Source organism: Ambystoma mexicanum, chromosome 4p, assembly GCF_040938575.1.
Source record: "Ambystoma mexicanum isolate Mex_15411 chromosome 4p, UKY_AmexF1_1, whole genome shotgun sequence".
Taxonomy (NCBI): Eukaryota; Metazoa; Chordata; class Amphibia; order Caudata; family Ambystomatidae; genus Ambystoma; species Ambystoma mexicanum.
Window position 1 is genome coordinate 315,065,820 of NC_090927.1, and position 25,643 is coordinate 315,091,462.

The 25,643-nt window shown below is 45.1% G+C and overlaps 1 long non-coding RNA gene across 1 annotated transcript in view; it reads right to left on the reverse strand.

Annotated features, from left to right (window-relative positions):
- The window catches only part of LOC138453229 (uncharacterized), a 32,738-nt gene extending 20,154 nt beyond the window's left edge, over window positions 1-12,584 (reverse strand). Inside the window, exons 1-2 of the long non-coding RNA XR_011260379.1 lie at window positions 12,517-12,584; window positions 12,335-12,397 (exon numbers count right to left, since the gene is read on the reverse strand). This is a non-coding gene — a long non-coding RNA (uncharacterized lncRNA). The remainder of the gene's footprint in view (window positions 1-12,334; window positions 12,398-12,516) is intronic.
- Window positions 12,585-25,643: the final 13,059 nt, after the last annotated feature.

Consider the following 25,643-nt stretch of genomic DNA (forward strand, 5'->3'; position numbering starts at 1 on the left):
GACATGAGCTAGCGCAATACGCTAACATTGTAACAGTTCACCTCCCGCAGTGTACTATCACTATCAGCATGACCCGGCCAGCAGGCCTGAACAATGAGAAGAACGGTAAAATGGTCATCTGATGGCAGACAGTCTTTATATATATGTATATATTAATGTCAAGACCTCTTGCAAAGTATGCTTTCTTCTACAAAATCTCCTATATTACAAACGCCTGTAGAATGTATTAAAATGAGAGAGCATGCTCCCATGATATAAGCAATGGCGAGCTCACACCATTACAGGTGAATGTTAATAATAAAGGAACGCTCCAGGGATCTGTTTGTTGCGTGGATCACTGGGCAATCTACCTCCCATGGTTTTGTGCCATAACCACGCTAATGCTGCTAGAGTACACGAGAAAGCGAATGCAACTATACTATCAACTCATGTAAAGGATGCGCGAGAATGCACTTATCATGTGTGTATGTCTAAGCCCCTTATGTGCCACCACCGTCACGTGCAGTGGCGGGTCGTTTTCTATGTACTCCACCGACCCAACTACTACCTCATTTACTGCGAATGTATATGCATGTAACTAAAATACTGTAACTGCTAGAACATAATATACAAATATGGTGCTCGGACTGGGTATAATTGAGACACATCCAGCAAAGTTAAATGCATGTTTTAAAGTGATTTTGAATAAGTATTATAGAAAGTGTTCAAATGTTTGTGATGTCTTTACCTACATTCGGCAACACACGAGGGAGATACCTTTGTGAATGCGTACAAGGCCATTCCCCCTCCCACCCTGCGAAGGCTGCCAAGACATGAGAACAGAGGCCCGCTCTGCACTACCCCACCTCCCCAGACTAGACTGGAGCCACTTCAAAGATTTGTAGCCCCCACTGCAGCACCCAAGGCCGCGGCCAGCCACCTGCATTATTTACAACCCAGCAGTAAACCTTTGTCTAAACTCAAGCGCCCCCTCGTAAACCCCACAACCCACCGGACCATCTTAGACTTATGGCCCTGTGCAATCAGGACACCCAACACTTTGACAACACGCAGTGGAACATCCATAACAACTTCTAACAAGACAGGAAGATCTGTACCGCCCGTCCCTGGCCCCAAAGCTTAGCCCCTCGACCTATGGCCCCGGTCAACAGGACACGGGTAACCAGGCCTCGATATATTACCTCCAGACCCCTCACAAGGTGCATTCCTCCTGTGTTGCATTAACCTATAAAATAACCTATTGGAAGATTTACTAAAGAGAATAACACTGTAAATGACTGAATGACTGCGGTGTGCATGGCCGAGGGCAAGTAAGTCAGAAAAGGCATTCATCTCTGCCACAGGCAGCATTGGCACACCAACACCGCCCGGACGAACTCAAGCCGACCTGCCAGGCCCAGCCCAACCCACGAGGGTGACCAGTGACGTCCTTCAGCCAAGACCAACCACGCCGCAGCAGCACCTATAGTTAGTCGTCGCCACCCAATCCCAATGAACTTGTGCCCCCTATAGTATGTAGGTTTTGATGACGTTTTTTGTAAATATATACGCCTGTCTTTGCTATTGTCAGACAGAGCGCTCTCGGAGTTTGCAGAGTTCTTTGCATGCCTAATTCTGATTGATAAACTCCCATTTACGCTCACCCGCACTCTGTCTTGGCCTTATTCCCATTTTGGGAGAGTCCTTCATTGTCTCTCATTGCGGGGAGGATCGTGCTGTTTGGGGACGCTTGCTTTCACAATATAGGTAAGTCTTCCCACACAATAACCATCATGTTTGCTATATCCTTGAAACCCAGTAAAAGAAATGCCATGCCACAGTGAGAAAATGTAACTAGACTGGTCACAGCAAACTAGGCCACCTCATGCTCATGATGTATATATTTATTTATTGTTCTTTTGTAATGTGCCTATACACAAGTGTTTTGCGGCACAACCATGCAAGGAGGGGTGACAAGGGAACAACAGAAAGACGATCTTCAAGGCATGGTACATTCAGATCGTGCAAGTGCTCAGACAGGTGCAGGAGAGGGGGGCGGGCAAGTGCAGGGGGAGGTGGTGAGGGGATCAAGTACATCCAGTAAGTCAGAAGCTGGGTTAAGTTATGAGAGATGGCAAAAATGAGTTGGCGAGAGTGCACAGCTTGTTCATATTCTTTTCTTCTTTGGTATTGTATTTTTTAGCTTTAATTTGCTAATAATTAGTAGGGTGCAGCCCACTATTAAGTGCCACCGGGTAGCGCACTGAAGTAAACTGGAAAAAAGAAAGACCTAGGCTAATCAGACTTCGGTGTGGGCCGCACACCCTTAATACCCACTTTGGGTTGAACAATTGTCTTGTGTCCTGTTATTGATTTAGAGCAAACTTTAACTTGTATCAAATATTTTTATTCATCCAAAAATTGTATATTTTCAAAAAAACATTATAGTAATTGGTTCACTTCATCAATTAGGCTAGTGCTGAGACTAGGGCAAACAATAACCCTATGGCTAATGCATTTCGGAACAATTCCTTCCTCAGAGCCGGGTTAAATATGCACTACTGGTACTGTAGTGACATCAAGTGCCAATTCATTTCAATTGGTATAACACCATTCGTCGATCCATTTCAAATTACAAACGATGATTCTGTTAAGCAGAAAACATGTGCAGTTCCTCTGGGACCACTGCAAAAGATTTAGGCTTACAGGTGTTGGCAGTAAACCCGCTTGGTAGCTGTCTGTACCACACAGATTCACCTGGTAGCTGTGGCTGAGCAGTCAGACCTCTCTCAAGAAAAGTTAGGCAGTATGTGGAGTATACAAAATAGGGCAAATTACACAGTAGAACAAGCAAACACGGAACAGAGCTTGGATGTAAAGATATATAGGTATTTATTTATAACAACACATCTATGAAAAACACTCTGGCACTAATACGGCAAACAACTTCAATTACTATAAGTAAATCAATCCCCCTAACAATAGTTCGACAAGTCTAGGTTCAACGGCACCACTTATTTGCAGACAGAGGTTAATGCTTTAACCTAGATGGCACTCTAATATTCGTTAGGATGGGAGAGAAAAGGCAGGGTATGAAATCAACTTGGTACCAACACTTTTACAAACAAATGCAAGGCAAGTAAGACAGGGTCTACTGTAGATCGCGAAGTTCAGATGCCAGGCCCACTCGGAGAGAGGCAAGGCGATATGTTCCAAAAAGTATCACAGTGGAAGTGCACTTCGAGTCTGTGTCGCAAATTGTTATAGAAAGATTGGGCCAGTTCAGAACAGAAAGTTAAGAAAGCTTGTAGGCGACCCAAATGGAGGGCGAGGATTAAGACACCTCACGCTACCAGTCCCGAGGGAAGCCAGGCGGACACGGTACCTTGTATGTGGAGAGACAGCTCCGGCGGGGGCAGTTGTTCCTGGCGGTGGATGCAAGTCGGGGCTTTGCCAAGAGAAGAGATTATCTCGTCGTCGAAGGAAAGTTGAAGATCGTTGTACCACCAGGGAAGAGACCAGCCGCGGAGTGCTCAGTCACAAGGTACCACCTTTTGGTCGCGGTATGGGCTAGTGGCTATCCGGTTGCCGGGGTGCTCAGCACTGGCAATTCGATCACTACGCCCTGGAAGCGAAGAAAACGCAAGGGGGACTGGTTGTGCCCACTAGTCAGGGGAAGAAGACTCTCCGGCGGGGAGATCTCCTCTGACGTCGGGAAGTGGTGAGTCGGTTCAGCAGGGCTCCACCGGAGGTGTCGTCGTTGCAGGTCGGCTCAGCTTTACCCTCGTCGGATTCTTAGGTCCTGTGGGACTTCTGAAGATCCAGTCCCAAAAGCCCTGCTTTTATGCAGAAAACTCCCATTCATTCAGCCTAGCTGTCAATCAAAACACGCTAAGTGGTGAGCGGGGTGGCTCACCACTTGGGCCAATCACACCAGAGTGTGACTTGAGTTGGCAAGGCAACTCAGTCCAGGGTGCCTAAACCCCCTCCCACACCCCTTGGGTACCCAGACAGAATGGCACCACTTTGGAGGGCCACTGTGCAGAAGCCCGCCAAAAGTGGAACAAAGGGCTCAACCTTTGGTTTAGGAGTCACAGAGACGAACACAGACGTCATTTTAAAAACCGAGTTCTGGCAGAAAATACCAACCGATAGATTTGTTTAAGACCAATAAACCGGTTGTATGTTAGAGACTAACGAGAAAAAGTATTAACCTCCAACAATGGGACGAATCCCATAGAGTTATATTCGGGGTCGAATATAACAAGTAGTTTCCACTGCCACCAGCCAAAACTCGACGAGGGGGGACGGGTCAGTGCCCCCTCGAATAACAGACCCAGGGGTAATCGAATTACCCTTACCAGTACGTCCACAATAGGATGGTTTGTACTAGTTCTGTTAGTAAATTTAGGTCTAGTAAAGCCAATGGTGACTTTACATGCCCGGGGAGACAGTAGTCAGACCCCGGGTATGGAGTCTATGGTGGGGGTCCTCTCGGCCGCCCTGGTATTACGGCACGGAGGGTGCATTGTAACACACATAGCAAAACACAGGAGACCCTATGGAGTAAAAGACCCCATAGCCCATAGAACACATTGACATTCAAAGGAATTAACCACATTCATGTCCAAGAGTGGGAGAAAAGAGTCTCACTCTTGGCAGGATGGAAAAAAACAAAATCCAGAAATCCAGCAAAGCTGCTGGGGGACTCACTAGGTTAGGAAATGAATCTCATACCTCTAGTCGATGACATACATCCTAGAGAGACCATCAGCATTTTGGTGGTGACACCCTGACCTGTGCTCAATGGTAAAATCAAACCCTTGTAGGCAGATCAACCATCTCAGTAGTTTTGGGGTTTCCCCTTTCATTTGCATTAACCATCTCAAGGGTTGGTGGTCAGTCTGAATGACAAAAGTAGAACCATACAAGTATGGCCTAAACTTCTTCAGAGCCCGCACTATAGCAAAGCACTCTTTTTCGATTGTTGCCCACCTTGTTTCAGGATCCTTCAGTTTGCGGCTGATGAAGCAAACAGGGTGCTCCCTACCTTTCCCATCCAGTTGACTGAGTACGGCACCTATTCCTACATTTGAAGCATCTGTCTGCACAATTAAAGTTTGGCGGTTATCAGGAGCTCTGAGTACTGAGGCTTGGCAAAGAGCCTTTTTCAGGTTTTCAAAAGTCTGATTGCACTCCTCGTTCCATCTAACCTTTTTAGGAAATTTGGGCGAGGAAATGACATTCAGTGGAGAAGCTATGGTCCCATAGTTCTCAATGAAATTCCTGTAATACCCAGTGAGTCCTAAGAAGGCTCTCACCTGGGTCTGAGTAGTAGGTGTTGTCCAATTTTGCACAGCTTCAATCTTACTGATCAAAGGCCTTATTTCTCCACCTCCTACCTCATGTCCAAAATAGACTAGCTTACTCTGTCCAATTTGGCATTTACTCGCCTTTATGGTCAGATTGGCTCGTCCAAGAGCCTGCAAAACATCTCTTAGGTGGGCTACATGTTCTTCCCAGGAATTGCTGAACACTGCTATGTCATCCAAGTATGCCATGCAGAAGTCCTCCATCCCATTCAGAACCTGGTTTACCATCCGTTTAAATGTAGCAGGTGCATTCTTCAATCCGAAAGGCATTACCTTAAACTGGTATAAGCCAACGGGGGTAGAAAATGCAGTTTTCTCCTTGGCATGGTCTGTCAGGGCTATTTGCCAATAACCTGACCTCAAGTCAAATGTGCTGAGGAACTTGGCGGCGCCAAGTTTATCCACCAACTCATCTGTTCTTGGCAAAGGGTGGGCATCAGTCTTGGTGACTGCATTAAGAGCTCTATAATCCATGCAGGATCTAAGTTCTTTAGATCCGGCCTTTGGTACTAACACAACTGGGCTTGACCATGGAGTAGTAGAGGGCTCTATTACCCCGAGATCAAGCATCTTGCTGACCTCACCTTTGATGTGGGTTTGTACGTTTTCTGACATTCGGTATCCTCTGCTTTAGACTGGCAGACAGTCACCAGTGAGTATGTCATGCTGGCCCCAAGGGGTCAAGCCTGGTAAAAGTGAGAACAGAGAGGCAAACTGATTCAACATAGATTTGCACTCTTCTTGTTGCTCAGGTGTCAGATTTGAAGAGAGATTTACTCCTTCAATTTTTTCATCTAAAGGTAAGCCTCTGAGGAGATCCGGAAGAGCTTCACTCTCTTCTTCTTCCTCGGATGATGCTAGAAGCAACGCTCCTACATTAGGTCTCGAGACATATGCTTTGAGTCGGTTGGTGTGGAAGACTGTCGGAGCCTCCTTGGGATTGCCCAAGTCCACCAGATAGTTGACCTCTCCAAGTTTACCCACAACTCTGAAGGGTCCCATCCATTTGTCTTTCAAGGCCCTCTGCCTTGTTGGGATCATAACGAGAACTAGCTGGTCTTGAGTGAACTCAACCATGTTAGCCTTTTGATCATGCCAGTGCTTGACCAATGCTTGTCCAGCCTTCAAGTTATCGCTTGCTTCTGTCATCATGTGCGACATTCTCCTCCGGAGACCTATCACGTAGTCAGTCACTCTGACTGGCTTGGGGGAAGGAGCACTCTCCAACCCCTCCTTAATCAGGGTCAATGGACCTCTGACGGGATGACCATAGAGGAGCTCAAAGGAAGAATAACCTACTCCCTCCTGAGGGACTTCTCTATAAGCAAAGAGAAGGCATGGCAGTAGAAGGTCCCACTTTCGTTTAAGGGGTTCTTCTAAAGCACCTATCATGCTCTTCATGGTTCGGTTGAACCGTTCTACCAACCCATTGGTTTGGGGGTGGTAGGCTGTTGAGAACTTGTAAGTAACTCCACAGGTTTTCCACATGGCTTTCATGTAGTGGGACATAGAGTTTGACCCCCTGTCAGAGATTACTTCCTTAGGAAACCCGACCCTGGTAAAAATACCAAGGAGGGCCTTAGCCACAGCCGGAGCTGTAACATTCCTCATAGGAATTGCCTCAGGATACCTAGTAGCATGGTCTACTACAACAAGTATAAACCTGTTGCCTGAGGAGGTTGGAGGATCAAGGAGACCAACACTGTCAATCCCTACTCTCTTAAATGGGACTCCCACAACTGGGAGAGGCACTAAAGGTGCCACATTCTTGGCGCCAACCTTACCAGAGGTCTGGCAGTTGTGGCAGCTCCTGCAGTGTTTTTCTACTTCGGCCCCCATCTTTGGCCAATAAAAGTAGAGAGATAGCCTTTCCTTAGTCTTCTTGAAACTCAAGTGACCAGCCAAAGGAATCTCGTGGGCTAACTGCAAGAACTGTGGTCTGTTCTCTTGGGGTACTACAAGTTGTTTGTAGTCTCCAGGTGCAGACTCGGTCGGTTCACTGTAGAAGAGGCCATCTTCCCAGTGCAACCTGTATTTCCCAGGCTCTTGCCCTTCAGCCTGAGCTTCTGCCTGGTGGCGAAGACCTTCCAGAGTTGGACATTCCCTCTGTCCCTTACTGAAGTCTGCCCTGTTGGGTCCACCTTCTGCCAGTAACGACTGCAGCTCAGGATGGTCAACAGGATCCACATCTCCAATGAGTTCCTGGCCTTCCATTAGCTCTTCTTCAGAGTCTAATTCTACCACACAAGGTTGTACCTCCCTCTCAGCCGCAGCTGCAGGTGGAGTTACGGGTGTAACTTTGGACAACTTTGTTGGCTGTTGGCTGCACTGAAATGCTGGCTGCTGGTTTTGGTATAGAAGTCTTAGGTGTCCTTTCGCTTCTGATTTCTTGGAGACAGCAGATGACAATTCCAGCAGAGCAGGAGTGATTTCTTTGTTCATCATCTCCTGGAGAGTACCTCGCATGGTTCTCTCCCTTGCAGGTCTGGTTAGCTCCTGTAACTGTTTACTAGGAGGTCTGGGAGTATGCGACACAACTCCGAGAGTTTTCAAATCGTTACCCAACAGAACGCGTCCTGGAACCTCACTCTGTATGCTGACAGGTATCTTCACAGTCATGTCGTTACACTGGATGAGAACTGGTAATTGGGGAAGCATCTGCACAGGCTCTCCAGCTAACTTGGTGAGGCGTTTGGGTGCCTTAGCAACATCCTCAGCCTGAAAAAATGATGTATCCACCACAGTTATGCTGGACAAAGTGTCCCTAATGGCAGGAGTCTCCTGACCATTCACCTGGACACTGTCCTTATACTCTTTAGTATTATCAGGGATAGAATTATAGACATCTAAATTCTGTTGTTCCCACAACCCCAGAGACACTAAAGAAACACTGGCTGAGACTCCAATGGGTTCATCAGCCAGCAATAGAAAGTTTCCACTTGCCATTTGGACTTCATCCTCTGGAGCGAAGGCTAAGGAGACAAGCTGGACCCCTGAAGGTTTACCCTTACATCTGGGATCTCCTTTCACGTGGTCAGTCGAGCCACAAACAAAGCATTTACCGAATACTTTCTGGAATGGTGGCTTGTTCTGGCCTCCTTCCGGTTTGGCACCAGAAGGCACACTATTCTGCTGCGGTTTTCCTTGTGGCTTACCCTTCTGGTTTTTTTTGGGGTCCTCTTTGGAATTTGAGTTATTCGAATTCTCTTTTGAGTCTTTCCTAGGCTGTTTTCCCTCATCCTTTTTCTGACTTGCCCCAGAATCCTTATGAGTAGCCCTGTTGGCAACCCACAAGTCAGCAGCCTTAGCTAGCTTCCTGGAATCCAATTCCTTCGAATCAGCCAAGTGCTGTCTGAGCTTAGGAGAACAGGCATCATAAATAGACTCCAACATAAAAAGATTCTTCATACCCTCATAAGTGTTCACTTTGTAACCCTTAATCCAACCCTTCACTCACCCAGGTAGCCCAAGGGGTGCCATCATGCTTTTTGAGGGTTCTAAACCTCTTAAGATACTGGGAAGGGGTCTTCCCGAATCTAGCTATCAAAGCTAGTTTCACACTTTCGTAATCCTTCTTATCCACCTCCCCCCAACTCCATTACCACATCAGTCGCAACAGGGGGAAGCCTAGAGAACAACCAGGGAAGTAAATCATTCCCGGTGATGTTCTGGAGCCCATGATTGTACTCAGTTTTAACCAATCCAAAACATCCAATCTCGGTTCATACATACCCACTAATTCCTTCGGCATCCGGGGTCTTTTGGGACTGGAGCTTCTAGAGGAACCAGAGGAGAGAGAAGCATTTTCCACAGACAACTTTTTCATCTCTAACTCGTGATTAAGTTCTATTTCTCTGAGCCTTAACTCAGCTTGCTTCTGCTCAGCCTGGGCATTCATCCGTCTGAACTCTAGCTCTTGGTTTCTTTCAGATTGAGCCAAAAATCGTTTGTATTCTAATTCGAGCTTCATTTTTTCAAGTTCAAAATAAGCAGGGTTACATGTGGGACCTGGTATGGGCCCCGTAGGTACAGTAGGTAAGGCAGACAGAGGCTCAGAGTGGCTAACCTCATTTTCCTCTTCTGACTCATTATCAAGACTTCAGATCAATACCATCACTGTTTTGTACATTTGCTGGAGAAGTTGGTTCCTCTGAACCAGTACCCAGACTTTGGTTTTCCAGCAATCTCGCGATCAATTCTACTTTCTTGCCTCTTACAGGAAGTTTCTCTTGTCTACAGAGAGCTCTCAAACTCTCAGTATTTTCACCTGACGAGGACTCTTGACTGTAAACTTCCATAGTAGACATGTTTTTGAAAGTTGCTTTTTAGTGCTAAGCTTTGTGGTTAGTTATCCTAAAGTGTTGAAACGCACTCTAAACTGTATACTCGATACAAATCCCACCGCTGTACACCAGTGTTAAGCGGAAAACCTGTGCAGTTCCCTCTGGGACCACTGCAAAAGATTTAGGCTTACAGGTGTTGGCAGTAAACCCGCTTGGTAGCTGTCTGTACCACACAGATTCACCTGGTAGCTGTGGCTGAGCAGTCAGACCTCTCTCAAGAAAAGTTAGGCAGTATGTGGAGTATACAAAATAGGGCAATTTACACAGTCGAACAAGCAAACACGGAACAGAGCTTGGGTGTAAAGATATATAGGTATTTATTTATAACAACACATCTATGAAAAACACTCTGGCACTAATATGGCAAACAACTTCAATTGCAATTACTATAAGTAAATCAATCCCCCTAACAATAGTTCGACAAGTCTAGGTTCAACGGCACCACTTATTTGCAGACAGAGGTGAATGCTTTAACCTAGATGGCACTCTAATATTCGTTAGGATGGGAGAGAAAAGGCAGGGTATGAAATCAACTCGGTACCAACACTTTTACGAACAAATGTAAGGCAAGTAAGGCAGGGTCTACTGTAGATCGCGAAGTTCAGAGGCCATGTCCGCTTGGAGAGAGGCAAGGCGATATGTTCCAAAAAGTATCACAGTGGAAGTGCACTTCGAGTCTGTGTCGCAAATTGTTATAGAAAGATTGGACCAGTTCAGAACAGAAAGTTAAGAAAGCTTGGAGGCGACCCAAATGGGGGGGCGAGGATTAAGACACCTCACGCTACCCGTCACGAGGGAAGCCAGGCGGACACGGTACCTTGTATGTGGAGAGACAGCTTCGGCGGGGGCAGTTGTTCCTGGTGGTGGATGCAAGTCGGGGCTTTGCCAAGAGAAGAGATGATCTCGTCGTCGAAGGAAAGTTGAAGATCGTTTCACCACCAGGGAAGAGACCAGCCGCGGAGTGCTCCGTCACAAGGCACCACCTTTTGGTCGCGGTATGGGCTAGTGGCTATCCGGTTGCCGGGGTGCTCAGCACGGGCAATTTGACCACTACACCCTGGAAGCGAAGAAAAAGCAAGGGGGACTGGTTGTGCCCACCAGTCAGGGGAAGAAGACTCTCCGGCAGGGAGATCTCCTCTGTCGTCGGGAAGTGGTGAGTCGGTTCAGCAGGGCTCCACCGGAGGTGTCGTCGTTGCAGGTCGGCTCAGCTTTACCCTCGTCGGATTCTTAGGTCCTGTGGCGACTTCTGAAGATCCAGTCCCAAAAGCCCTGCTTTTATGCAGAAAACCCCCATTCATTCAGCCTAGCTGTCAATCAAAACACGCTAAGTGGTGAGAGGGGTGGCTCACCACTTGGGCCAATCACACCAGAGTGCGACTTGAGTTGGCAAGGTAACTTAGTCCAGGGTGGCTAAACCCCCTCCCACACCCCCTGGGGTACCCAGACAGAATGGCACCACTTTGGAGGGCCTCTGTGCAGAAGCCCACCAAAAGTGGAACAAAGGGCTCAACCTTTGGTTTAGGAGTCACAGAGATGAACACAGACGCCATTTTAAAAACCGAGTTCTGGCAGAAAATACCAACCGATAGATTTGTTTAAGACCAATAAACCGGTGGTATGTTAGAGACTAACGAGAAAAAGTATTAACCTCCAACAATGGGACGAATCCCAAAGAGTTATATTCGGGGTCGAATATAACAAGTAGTTTCCACTGCCACCAGCCAAAACTCGACGAGGGGGGACGGGTAAGTGCCCCTTCGAATAACAGAGCCAGGGGTAATCAAATTACCCCTACCAGTACGTCCACAATAGGATGGTTTGTACTAGTTCTGTTAGTAAATTTAGGTCTAGTAAAGCCAATGGTGACTTTACATTCCAGGGGAGACAGTAGTCAGACCCCGGGTATGGAGTCTATGGTGGGGGTCGTCAAGGACGCCCCGGTGTTACGAAACAGAGGGTGCTTTGTAACACACATAGCAAAACACAGGAGACTCTATGGAGTGAAAGACCCCATAGCCCATAGAACACATTGACATTCAAAGGAATTAACCACATTCATGTCCAAGAGTGGGAGAAAAGAGTCTCACTCTTGGCAGGATGGAAAAAAAACAAACTCCAAAAATCCAGCAAAGCTGCTGGGGGACTCACTAGGTTAGGAAATTCGGCATAAACAGAGAATTCTCCCTAACAGATTCAATACCATAATTGCAGAAACAAGAATAAGAAACACAATTATCCAATTAGACAGGGTGCCCACAGTTGAAACAGACATTTACACATCGACAAGGGAAAAGAAAGAGAAAGTATACTAAGTTCACTTGCTTTGAGTATTCACCATAGTTCAACAATTACTTAACCTGTAGTGGTCAATAATGTGCTGCTTAATGTGCACCATTCTCATGCTTATAAGGTGATTTAACAAGTCCTATATATTGCAGGTAACACCATTCATTAGAGTGAGATCGTGATTTTTACAGTTCGTGCAGCTAAATGTGATTACGTCCTCTTTCTGATGCGAACCATTGTGTTGTTGTGCATTTGTACTAACGTATGTGAACTGATATATAATCAAATAGTGAACATGAGAGCCGTGCTTTTTAATATTGCTTAGTCTATCTGTGCACCGCGTTGATCACTAACCTGTTAGTTGCATCAGTCCCAAAGCGGGAATGAACAAATCTTCAGTTTGCTCTCTCGCGTGCACTGTAAAAAAACGAGTGCTACGTGTTAGGGGCAGACCTTACTATGATCACTGTCAGCATAAAGCTGGTCTCATAAGCATTTGGCTACTATATAGAAAGGATTGTGCCATTTAATCTTACCTCTTGCGAGCGCTGTAAAGCAAGGCCTGCTTCTTCTTACACGAACTGTGGGCTGAAACCGCAATTCGTGGCGTTGCTAAGGCAACGTTTGGGTACAAACATGGCCGCACGCATGCTGGCGCGGCTGCCATGTTGGTGTGGGAGAAATGCCTATGTTGCAGTCTGAGTAACTGAAAGACATTCAGGCTAAGTTCGTTAAGTTTATAGTGTGGGGGCAAGCTGAGCACACGGGCGTGCCCTCGCCACAGTTGTACTGGGTACTCAAATTAATTATTTGTGCATTTCTCATTTTAGGTGGAATGACTTATTGAAGGTAAAGGGGAATATCGCTAGTACTAATGTCTAAACAGCATGTAAGGTGAATATTCCTGGGGTAAAGTGTTAATGTTTAATGAGCTCTACTAGTGAAACTAAAACGATACTTGACACAACATAAGTTCGAGGACTAGTTGTCATACCACTTCGAATTATGAAGTGGTGTGCAGATACACTGCATGATGTCACACTGCATGATGTCTTGTATTAAATTAAAACAGTTCTGAATGACAACTCACAAAAGGACTGGAGAAATGGCATACTTGGGAAACAAATATCATTAAAACAAATGCCAATGTAACATAATTTTTATATAATTCACGTGTGGCATCATTGTCTGTTGAGTTTCTCATCTTTCTTATTATGGTGTATTCTGCTGGGCTGCTGACCAAAAACCAGTAGACAATAGTTAGCTTAATGAAAATGTTTCCACGAGGAATATTAAAGCTATCACAAGGTCACAGCATAATGCTGTTTAGCATCCATGGGGTATCAAGGTGAATGTAAAAAACAAATAAAAAACAAAAACCAACACAACAAAAACAACAAACAAAAAACAACAAAAACAGTGCCATTATAGGAAACCGTTAAGATTGAATTCTTTGTTCATTCCTCGTGGGGACAATGCTTCAAGTCGATCGATCCATTAAGCTTCCTTTTGTTGTCTACTTTTTCTCAGATCTGTGTGCGAGCCATGTATCTCGAGAGTTTCAAGGACCTGGAACTTAACCTGTGAGATATTATGCTTCTGCTCGTTAAAATGTCTTGCAACTGCTGAGTTCGCATTGTTGTTGCGTATGCATGACTTGTGTTCGTTCATACGAATCCTCAACTTCCGGCCTGTTTCACCCACATAATAATGTCCGCACGGGCAGCGTATGCAGTAGATACAATGTTCTGTGTTGCAAGTCGCATAGCATCTTACTGTTATTTTCTCTCCAGTATACGAATGAGGAACTACTCCACCTTTTATGACGTTATTACAATTACAGCAATTTAAAACAGGGTAAGTCCCCACTTTCTTGAGTTTGCTTCTTCTTGGCTTGTTGTCCCTGGAGTTTACTACTAAATCCCTAAGGTTGCTGAGAGATGCCACATTCATGGGCCATTGACCAAGTGCAGTAATGATGAGGCAAGTGCAAGGCCTGGAGGCAAGTGCAGGAGGACTGGCGAGGGTGCCAGGGACCTGTGAGACTCTGAGGTACACCAGGCGGCCAGTCAGCAGGCTGTGCGGACAAGGAGAAATAGAGGGGTAGAGTGGAGAGAGAGGTTAGCAAAGTAGAGGGAGGGAGAAGGAAGAGGAGAAGAGGAATGTTTTGGGGAGATTCCAGAACTTAAGGAGATCTGGATCAAGATACAGGGCAACAGGGAGGCTTTTCCAGAGGGAGGCACTGGCGTAACGGGGGCCCCCACAGCCCCTGCAGTGTGGGGCGCCCTGCCAGCACATGTCCTGGGAGGGGGCCCCGCATGGAGAAAAATAAAATAAAAAATAACATTTTCAAAAATGTTTTATTTCTTTAAAGGTTTCTTTTTTAATTCACTCTGCATTCATAATGAAATTATTTCTGTAACAGACCATATCATCGGGTGGGGGCAGCCCAATGACTTCATAAAGAAATTATTTCCGTTATGGTCCGGGCCTTAATGGAAATAATTTCTTTATGAAGTCAGAGGGACTTCAAAAAGAAACAATTTCTTTTTGAAGTAATAGAGCTCCCCTCAACCCCATGATGTGTGCCTGTGTGAGTGCATGTTGAAAGGGTGCACACTTAAATGTATAGGTGGCTGCCTGTTTGTATATGGTGAAAGGTGTGTGTGTGCTTGTGGTCAGGGGCGCAAAAAAGCCTACATTTCGGAGGGCTAACCCTTCAAATGTTGGGAGAGGCGTTAACTTCACGTGCGGTGGGGTAGGGGAAAACCTATTTGTGTGGGGGCATCTAACTTCTTTACGCATTTTAATGAGACTATTCGAGTGCAGCTTCAATGTTGCAAGCAGTTAACGCTCTCCTTTAAGTCTGAAAGCACCCACCTATGGACTGCTGTGAGAATGAGCGGTCTCCTGTTCCCTCTCCATACTTAAAACCTCTCCCCTGGCATGCAAGTACTAAACCCACATCACAATTTCAATTGCCTAAAAAATGGGGCCTTTGAATGCAGGTACTAACAGTGAAATGATATGTGTTAGTAATTGCTGGGCCCTTTTTAACAGCGAAACACAGGCCTGGTTAACATCTGTGTCCTGTTCTGTCCTGCAATTGCTCCGATGGTGAGCCAGGTCTAGTACATAGCCCAACATTTCAAAGGGGAGTGCTAAAGCCCAGTCAACTCAATGTTGTTGTGCCACTACTTGTATTGAATGCCTTGATTACTTATTGGTAATCCTCATTACTCCTAGCCCTCGTCCCAGTACGACAGTGAGGCAGTACTTGTGTATGAGGTACTCTGCCTCATACACACGTACTGGGATGAGGTAGAGGTACATGGAGACAATGCCTGATTTAGCTACCTGTAAACCTCATTACTCCTAGTCCACCTCTTCCTCATCCTAGTACTGTACTTTCCTATGAGGCAAGGAGCCTCATAAGTAAACTCTGGGACAAGACAAGAAAGAGTGACATGGAGGTAATTCTGGGCCAAGGAGCTGAATTTGGTGGTTAGGGTAGGGGTTGGGAGGGAGAGGGGATGTGTGGGGTACAGGACTGTGCCATAAATCATAATGGTTGTCCATGTCCAGACTATGCAGGCATGATATGCAGTAAAAGTCGCTAGAGAGGCATTTTGGTGCAGCCGGTCTAGTCATTCCTCAATTTGGTATGACTTTTTTTAACTGGCCAGTCCTGCTAAGTGTAATTGCCTGGCTGAACTGGCATTTGGGTGCTGCCAGTCTACCCGTTTCTTAATGTGGCATTGTATATATTTCTGGGCATCTGCGATAAAATATGATATAAGTCATTTATAATGCACCTGTACACAAGTGTTTCTAGGCATGACAAGACAAGGGAGGAAAGATAGAGGGAGGACAAGACAAACGATCTTACTAGGCCTTGTGATATTCAGATTGTGCAAGTGTTAGAACGAGAAGTGCAAGGGGAAAAGAGGGGAATGCAAAGGAGAGGGGAGGAGAAAACAGAGCAGTAATGCTCTGAGTAAATGCAGCCAGGACAGTGCAGCTTTGGGTAGTGCAAAGAGAACAAGGGACTGTTGGGTTACAGTTACAGCCCCTACATGTGTGGTAGGCCTGGGGGCAGTGCAAGGGTGACTGATCAAGAAACAGCCTGGACTCTGTTAGACTCTGATGGTAGCCAAACAACCAGTCGGTACAGCAGACAGGTAGGTCAGCAGGGGAGGGAGAGAGAGAAAGCAGATAAGAGAAAAGTTTTGAGCTGCTTCCGGAACTTGAAGTGGTCTGGCTCAAGTTTGTGAAACCAATCTAGGTATGTCTAAATGTGGCCTGGCATGCTTCACTGTAATGTTATTACGTGTCTAAACTGGCCTAAATTGTGCAGCCAGTTGGATATGTTTTCACTTTGGCATGGAATTTATAATAGCAAAGCATTAATGTTCCTGTGCACTGTTGGTGACTTGCATGTATTGGTTTTGTGTTACCCTACAAAACAATTGCAAACACTGTGGCCTTTTAGCCAACTTTTCTCCGACAGTGTGCTGTATGTTGCATTTAAACACATATTTATATCTTTCCCCTAGTGCAGTGTGCGGCATACCCCTTCAGTAGCATGTTTGTTCATATTGCACAAGCGTGATATTCTAGGCTGGCCCAGAGTGTGGTGCGACCCATGATTTGTTACTGAGTTGGGGGGGGGGCTGCAGCATGGCTTGCAGGGGTGCCCACACATTTTGTGTTATGCCACAGGAGGGAGGCCCCTGCAGAGGAAAAATATCTACCTCCAAATGTCTGCTGGGAGAACTGGCTCACTTGCAGAAGGTTGGATGTAGATGAGTGGGGGGCTCATGCAGGACAGTATTTGGGTGAATATGGTTGCAGAAAGGTGGGTCCCAGGCGCCAGAAAGCCTTGTGGGCAATGCAGAGTGTCTTAAACTTGATCCTTAAATCCACAGGGAGCCAGTGGAGGGATTTCAGCACCGGGGAGATGCGGTCCAAGGATATGTCTTGTGGTTCAGTTCTGGTTGAGTTTCAGAGGGCGCAGAGCAGAGACAGGAAGGATTTAGCCAGGAAATTATTTCAATTACCTTATTTGTCTAGTTATGCACATACAGAGATATCCTTCTGGCTTCTAGAATACTTCTGTGTTTAATCAGTCTATAGAGGCAGAGTCAGACAATCTCCCAGTATAACATCCATCAGACCAATTGTATCGAATATACATTTTCAGAAACACATACACTACTGACCATGTACAGCAAATCTATATACCTCCACACCTCAGTACTTAAAAATGCCTGGGGCCGGGGTTTAATCTATTGCCATTTAGAGTGTTGCTCCCCTCAGGATTATTTCCCCTTAATATTGTAATTACATATGAATTTCTTTCAGTGGGCTCCTTCCTCTGGAACTGGCGGTATCAGTAAGCAAGGGGGTGTCAGTTCCCTCCACAGTCTGGATCCCTTCTTTCTGTATATGGACCTGTCTGTTGTCTGTTGTCTTTCCCACTGAAGAAGGCCTGGCACTTAACTGCAGGTAGGCCTCTTTTTTAGTGTACTCTTAGTAATAAAAAAATGAGTCCAAAAGAAAAACAATCAATTCCATTCTCATTTCTGTTGTTATCAAATCTCTTTTCTCTCCTTCTGTCAGTCAGCCAGTCAGTGAGTGAGCGAGTTAGTGCCTGTACCCAAAATCTATGGGTTTGGATGTTTATAGAGCAGATACCACTCCCTGGTTTGGGTAAAATGTCTCTAATCTAATTGGCCAATGTATGTGATTGGATACTGTTCCACAAGTGACATCACACTAAACCATTCTCTCGTACTCAATGGGCATATAGGTGAAGAGTATAGTCAGATTGGAGTTACTGCTAAACTCAGTTTCAGTCCCATTTGAGGTGATGTCATGTTACTAATCAGTTCACCAGGTTGCTCTCTCTCTCAGGCAAATCAAATGATGCTAGTATGCGCTGAGCACAACGTCCAATGTATGGGCTAGAAATGCTTGCCTTTTGTGCAATGATACTTTTACACAAATATTCCATTTCCATCCCAGAATAATGGACTCACTGGCACACACACTAGGAAATGAATCAGTGACGTGCAGTGTTTCTACACAAAAATATCTACATTCAACTGAATTACATAATGAAATAAACATCTAAAGATCTAAAAAATATCATGTTACATTCAGCTAATAGAGCATTTTACCCTGAATATTTTAAAAACATATGAAGCCTTTAGGAAATTTGCTTCAAAATTTAAAAGGGAAAATAAAATTAAATTTGTACATTTTACATAGTAAATTTGTTTCTTACATTTTTACATTTAATGGGATGAATCACAATCTGAAATGGCATACCGCCCCTTGCCTAAAAACCAAACATGTGGTGTCATGTAATATGAGTTCCTTTCCCTCTGAGATTTGGGCCGTTTATGCCTGCTGGGAGTGTGTGTTGCCATGGCGCAATGTCCTTTGAAGTGCAGGGCTGGCAGGGACATGTGTGTCCCATTCGCGCCCCCTTGAGTAATTACATCCGCTTTCTGGTATAGGAACTTGCACTTGCCTAATGCAGTTCTGTTTGACGCAATAAGGTACAAAAGTGGGTATAGTATCTCTTTTGGGTAGAGCCCTTTGGATGATCATTTGCCTGGTAAGGAAATCTTTGTGTCCTGCAGTAGCAACCTTATCTGAGGACTTCAAAGTGATTCTGGAGGCTGACGTTCAGCTATGGTTGGTTGCAGTTTTCTCTTTGTGTACTACCCACCTGACAGAGATAGGTAGCACCCTTGATGAGCAAAAAGATAACCTAATGATGGTGAAAAAACTATTATATGAGTATGACTTTATTCGCACTATTGAATAACTTCATTCATATCCCTTTCTTAAAAACCTTAAATGGCAACATAAGAAGCTGGGAATAGTAGTTCCGTTCTTGGCTCTGTATCCTGCCAAATCGGTTAGGCTTGGTTTCTTCCGCTTCTTTTGGAATATATTTAAAACAAAACAGATCCTGCCCAGATTTGCATATCTGGAAAACGAAAACACTGGTTGTCTATTCTGTTAAGTTATCACTGAACTTGAGACCCTTAAACATCTTGTGTGATATTGCCCTGTCCTACAAAGCAATAGGTGGAATCATTTGAAAAAATGTATCTGGCCTTCTTTTAATAGGTGATGAAGAATTGATATGGACAGTTTGTCTGTCTGCTCATTCTTCTTATATAGTGCTCACAGTTGCTAACTATAACATCCTTGCAACTGGAGGACTTCGAATATATGTTAGCTTAATTTTATTTATGTTGAAAAATGTATTGATCCTTTTCATCGTTGATATATTATGATCTTAACATAAGTATTTTGAGAATGAGAATGTTTGATATTTAATCTTTTTAACTGTATTGTCGAGCTTTACAACTCTTTTCTAAATGTGTTAAAGGTTTAGTTCTTCTCAGCCATGTAACAATAAAAATAAAAACAATTACATTCCATTTTTAGCACTTCAGTCAGACTCCAAGTCTTTGATAATATGAAGTTCTTTTGCCCTGGAAGATCTAGCTGGTGGGAAGGTGAGATTTTTTGGGAGGAGACCGCTGCTCAGAATGAATTTGGTATATTTTTAAGGCATTTGGAGGAGCATTACTGGCAAATTGGGTTGTTAATGAGTACCATTGGTTTTGCTCTGGAAGGCCTGATCCCAGAACACAAGGTTGAAGCAGACTCATACACTTTTAAAGTTGAGCTTCAAAGCCAGTGTTCACACTTTTCTCATGGGAACACATTCCCCATATCATGTAGCTTGGTGGCAGATGTTTGCAATGTTAACTTTCAGAAATGCTGCTTTCCTTTCCTTCCTCCATTGCAATTGTCACCTTAGACAGAAATGCATTATAGCATATTTGCAATCAAACTCCTATCAACATTTATATATTTCATATCGCTGTACATTTCTATTTAAAAGCTGATTCTCAGTGTTGTAAAGCAAAATATACACAATGCAGGGCCCACTTTGGTTTTTCATTTTCCTATAAACTGTTTTTCTTTTCATCTCAGATTGTATGGTTTTTCCATTGAACAAAAGATTGCTAGATTCTTCCATGTCACGGAAAAGATTTATTTGTGTGACTTGTCGTATAACGTAGATGGGCTGCTAACATCGCACATCTCCTCACACATGTCTTTTTATCAGATGCTGTGTGCATGCTGCAGCTCACAGGTTTGTTTTTAAACTGGCACTTCTTTCCTAGCATACTTTTCTTCTGTATAGATTTCCCTACAAAGCTGGTACCTGGGACATTATTATTAAAAAATAGCACAATGTGCTCTGTGGTTATCAATTGTTTAAATGACTTCCTCTAAACCACACAAAACAGTAAAGCAACACCTAAAGCAGCATCACTTACCACTTGACTAGGGTTTCCCATGCTTTTAAGCATAGCCTGATGCTGATGCCGGATTTAATTTGACATCAGTTTCCCTGCTACATTCCAGTTCGGAGCCCAAGGGACTACATCCATGGTCACGAGGCGACATCACCCACGGAGCCACTGAAACCTGCTGTGGGTAGAAGTGGGCACTGAGGAGGCATCCCGCTCCTCAACAACGAACGAACCGTGGGGTTCCCAGACGCCTGCACACCGGGTGGCCAGCCTCCTCTGCAGAATTTATCCTCCACCGCTGCCCTGACGCCTCTGGCCGATGACGCGCCAGGGCATAATTGAAGCAGTTCTGAGGTACTTGCCAGCATCGAACCCCTACAATACACTCCCTCCTTTCCGGCAGACGGCCACAAAGGCACAGTGCCCAGGCCGGTTTCAATCACCCGATAAGAACACTGTCCCCTGCCGCATTGCTACATAAGACTGCATACCTACATATCCCCCCAGGCCGGAGCAGCACACCCCCCCATGGAGGTACCATTTGGACCATGTCTGACACAACTGCCATACCCCGCAAACCACACAGTATTCCACGCATCACGTGAAGGACGGGCTGCGTTGGCTCCCAGCACTGCACGCTGACCCTATACATCATCCCTTTGCCCGTATTGGAGGATCACACACCACCGGCTCATCCAGTTATACAGGGCACTTCAACCGGCAGGATATGTTTGGCGCACCCACCGCAAGATAGCATGTTCAAGTGGCACGCCCGGAGCTGTTGGTCCCGTGGACTCTAGAGCCAGAGCAATCCCTAGCCCTCCATCCAAAGTTCCCATATTGTGGTGAATTATACTGTCAACGCATAACTACTCCAGGACATCTAATCTCTACAAGAGATTGCCAAAAACTCATCTACCATCAGACACGGGGACATCGCTGCACACCCAGCTCACGGGACCCCAGGTTGGGAGGAGGATCAAAGAACAAAAAGAAAGGCCCAGGGACGCGTTTGCCTCTGCCTCCAATTCGGATCCAGATCCAACCCAGCCACAATCCCCAGTGAACTCCTCGACAGAACCACCCGAGCAATGCATGGCCCCCTACATAGCGGCAATGGAGAAGGGGTTCGCCGCTATTAAGAATAAGCCGGATGACATTGTTGAGAACATAGCATCCATACATTCAGCTATACGGAAGGTTAATGCCAGGGTCTCAGAGGCGGAGGAGAGGGTGAGTACCCTAGAAGATGTGACCACCTTGCAGAGCAAAAGCATAGAAGACATCCATAAGGACATCAAAACCCTCAAGGCAAAATGCGAGGACCTAGAATCCTGATCGCGACGCAACAATATACGCGTGGTCAGAGTTGCAGAATCCAAACTCAATATACCCATGGAACACATCTTCGAGGAGCTGCTTCGCACACTGTTCCCTGACAACCAGTTCTCCAGTCAATTTCTGGTTGAAAGGGCGCATAGAGCGCTGACCCTTCCCCCAAAGCCAGGGCCCCCTCCTCGGACAATCATGGTGCGCCTTCTTAATTATAGAGATCAATATCTAATCCTGAAACTTGCACGTGAGCGAGCCCCTCTATCATACGAATTTAATCGTGTGTTTATATATCCAGATTTTTCGACAGGGGTGCAATCAGCCAGACGCTCCTTCGATGGAGTAAAAAAGGCATTGCAAGAAAGGAAAATAGTCTATGCCATGATGTTTCCCGCAAAACTCTGTATTCAACACGCTGGCAGAACCCACTTTTTTAAAACACCGGACGAGGCTATGAAGTATGTTGAATCGAATATCCCTATCACGGCCAAGAACAGCTTAGTGCCATCCGGCATACCGTTCTAGACTCTCAAATGGTCCCTTTCATATACTCCACAGGGAGAAATGTACCATGGAAGAGACTACACCCTTGAAGGCTTCCACTCCGGACACGGCGACGGAACACGCCACCTCCATTATTGCAGTATTGCATGTACTTATTGGGGATGCACCGCCTGTTTGGGGGGTTGGTGAGGGTGGTGGGAGGGTGGGGAATTGGATATTAATCCCGTGTTGGGGGACTGTTGGAATATGTTAAATAGAAAACCTTGCATGGTGAAAATGGAAAATGAGACACACGGCCAATGGAGTCGTAATAAACACATCACACCGCAAACAGAATGGCAACGCAAGGAATGATGGAAAACACAAGATTCCTGTCCTGGAACATTAGAGGCCTGTCCAATACAATTAAAGCCAAAAAAATCTTGGCAGATGATGCTAGACATAAAACGGACATAATTCTTTTGCAAGAGACCCATGCTACTGAAAAGACAGTTAAATCTCTGAGCAGCTCCTGGGGTCAACAAATAATTGCCACAGACTATTCGACTCAATCCAGAGGGGTTGCAACAATTATCCATCGCAGTATATAGGCTTCGTTATATCCAAGACTAAATGCGATCCCGAAGGCAGGTACATAATAATATGGGGAACGCTATGAGGACAAGACATAATTATCCTCAACTCGTACGACCCCAACCTGGACACCCTGGAGTTCTGCCAACTGATGCTGACGATGATACTGCCAATAGGAGAGGCGAAGGTAGTATGGGGAGGGGATTTCAACACCATCCTTGATCCGGAGATGGATAGAACGACCACAGGCAGCAGAAAAGAGGCGAATACAGCATCAACCATTAAGCAGGCTATGCTCCTTATACCGCTTGCTGACGCATGGAGGGAATTACCTCCTTTCTGCAAAGAGTTCACATCCCACTCATATGTTCATAGTTCAAGCTCCCGGATTGATTACTGGCTGTGTTCCACTGATAGTATCCAGGAGGTCAAAGAATGCACTATATTGCTCCACACCCTCTCTGATCATTCCCTGATCATATTAGACATCCGATTTGGATCAACAACTCGGGGCGCACGGATGTGGAAAATGCCGCCCCATCTCCTACGAGATGAAACGCTGGTGGAGACACTCTGCATCGAAGTGACTGACTTTTTTAATGCAACAAGGGCTCTGTGAAGTCGTTCTACATAATATGGGAAACTTTTAAGGTCTGGCTGAGAGGGCATCTTATCGCCAAGGTGCATGGTAGAATTCTAGAGATTCACTCAACCCTGACCAAGACCGAAAGGTTATAAAAGAGGAGGAACAGACATACACCAGTTCACCTGGACAAGACACCCTGGCCCCCCTACAGCAGGCCGTCACAACATTTTAAATTCTGGCAGATCAGCAAGTCCTCTACATGATACGGCCCATAAGAGCCCGGAGGTACGGAGAGGGAAACATATCCGGCAGAATGCTGGCCAATCTTATTAGGTCCGAACAAGGCCATAGACAAATTACCAGCATCACCGATGAAAAAGGGATAATGCACACGGACCAGAGAGGGATTAATGAGGTATTCCTACACTTTTTCTCTAAGTTGTACAAGAACATGGACCAGGAGTCGTCTGAAGACCTTCGACAACACTTGGACTCCTTCCCACTTCCAAAGCTCACTGAATACGAAAGGGCAATTCTGGACACCCCTCTGACTTTGGAGGACATTGTGGGATATTTTGACCCACTCAGCTGTGCTATGTTACATCACTTTACTACACAAATTGGCCGCGCTGACTCCTGTGCGTGCCGAGATCTTTAAACTGAATTTTATAACAACCAGAAAATGGCTGCACCCCCAGCCACACACATTTCAGGTAGGATGGAACAGAGTACTCACTGCAGGAATGTGCCAGTGTGCTCTGCAACATTTAACATGGAGTGACGTGAAAGAGGCAGCATTAGTTTGCTGAAAACCCAAAATGCCTCTTTAAAATGACACTTTCTCAACCTTAGAAGTGCTGCTTGGCACTAAATTCATCAATTTACCATGAACCACTGTGATTAAAAAGGCCCTCCAATGCTCAGGATCATCCTTGTGTCTCAGAGGAACCGGGCCTCATTTGAATGACAGCTCCAGTCAAATGTATCCTTGAAAAATCAACCCGGGGCTTTGTTTTCATTTTACATGGGAAACACAGCTATTTTCTTTGCAACAGTATCAAGAATCAGCTGTCCAGAGAAAGACTCTAAATAGATGCCTGTAACGGTATCCATGCTGCACAGCACTCAAGAAATGAACTATAGCTGCACAAAGTGTATATTTGCTGGAGATGAAAATCGAATGTAAAGAAATAGTAAAATGTTTTTTTTTCCTGACTGAAGGGGGAAAACCACCTATTTAAAAGTACATTATTGTATAAAAGCTTGCTTACTTAGAAATGTAAAGGATTTGTTACTGTTTAAAATACACCTATGCACTGTTTTAATTCTACAGGTTTAAATTCAAGATTTGAAAGGAGAAAATCAAAGCTAGAACCCAGGCTGAGTTGGCAAACTATATTAAAAAAAAACTTGCTCTGCCAGTTGCTAGCCCTGAGAAAGGGTGACACCTCATAAACCTCTGGAACAGGAAAGGCTAATTGCTAGCTTGGAGGCTTTGAATGAGCCAGGACAAAGGGACTTCCCCATTCACATCAGACATTCGTCTTTGCTCCAGGATGGGACAATAGCAGACTGAGACACTGAACGTTCAAGTGTGAGGGGCAGTAAACTTCAATCAAAAGAGAGGCCCCTCATCCTGCTTCAAAGGAATTGACATTTGCTTACATATGGGGAAAATAAAAAAAAAAATGGATTAAGTGACAATAGACCTGTTGGTTTTAAAAAGCCTATTTTGTAACTGAACTTAAAGACATTTAACTTTGCAGCAACAATGAGGAAACATATGAAAAGTTTGTAGCTTTTAAATCTAATATTATTCTCTTTCTGTGAAGACTTGGTAGAACTCATTACTGCACAAGGAACAGAGGTTTTAAGGAATTACAGATTGTGGGGAATGTATTGATATTGTGCACATAACATTTTGTACACACATTCCAGGGGTAAAGGCGCATCCGTGTACAAAGTTGGGAAATTTTAGGTTAATTCTTTCATGGTTAAAATTGCCAAAATGTAGCAGAAAGGCTAAACAAGGTCCCACAGTCTTGGGGTTCAGATTGAAATGTGACCCACAAAATATGTAACCCGTGTATCTGATTTTCTCACAAGTTATAACTGTATAAATATGTATTTGTGGTAAAATGAGATTTTGGTTCCAGTAGCTAGGGGAGGTTTCTAGTCATTGTAAAAATCATCCCAGAAACATGACTTCCCTTTTCTGTGATGCAATCAGCGAACAGCAAGGCGAAAACTGTGCTCTTGTCCAATCCTAGCATTGTGGGTGTGGGTAGTAAGCCTGCCCCTGCCATATACTTTAGTG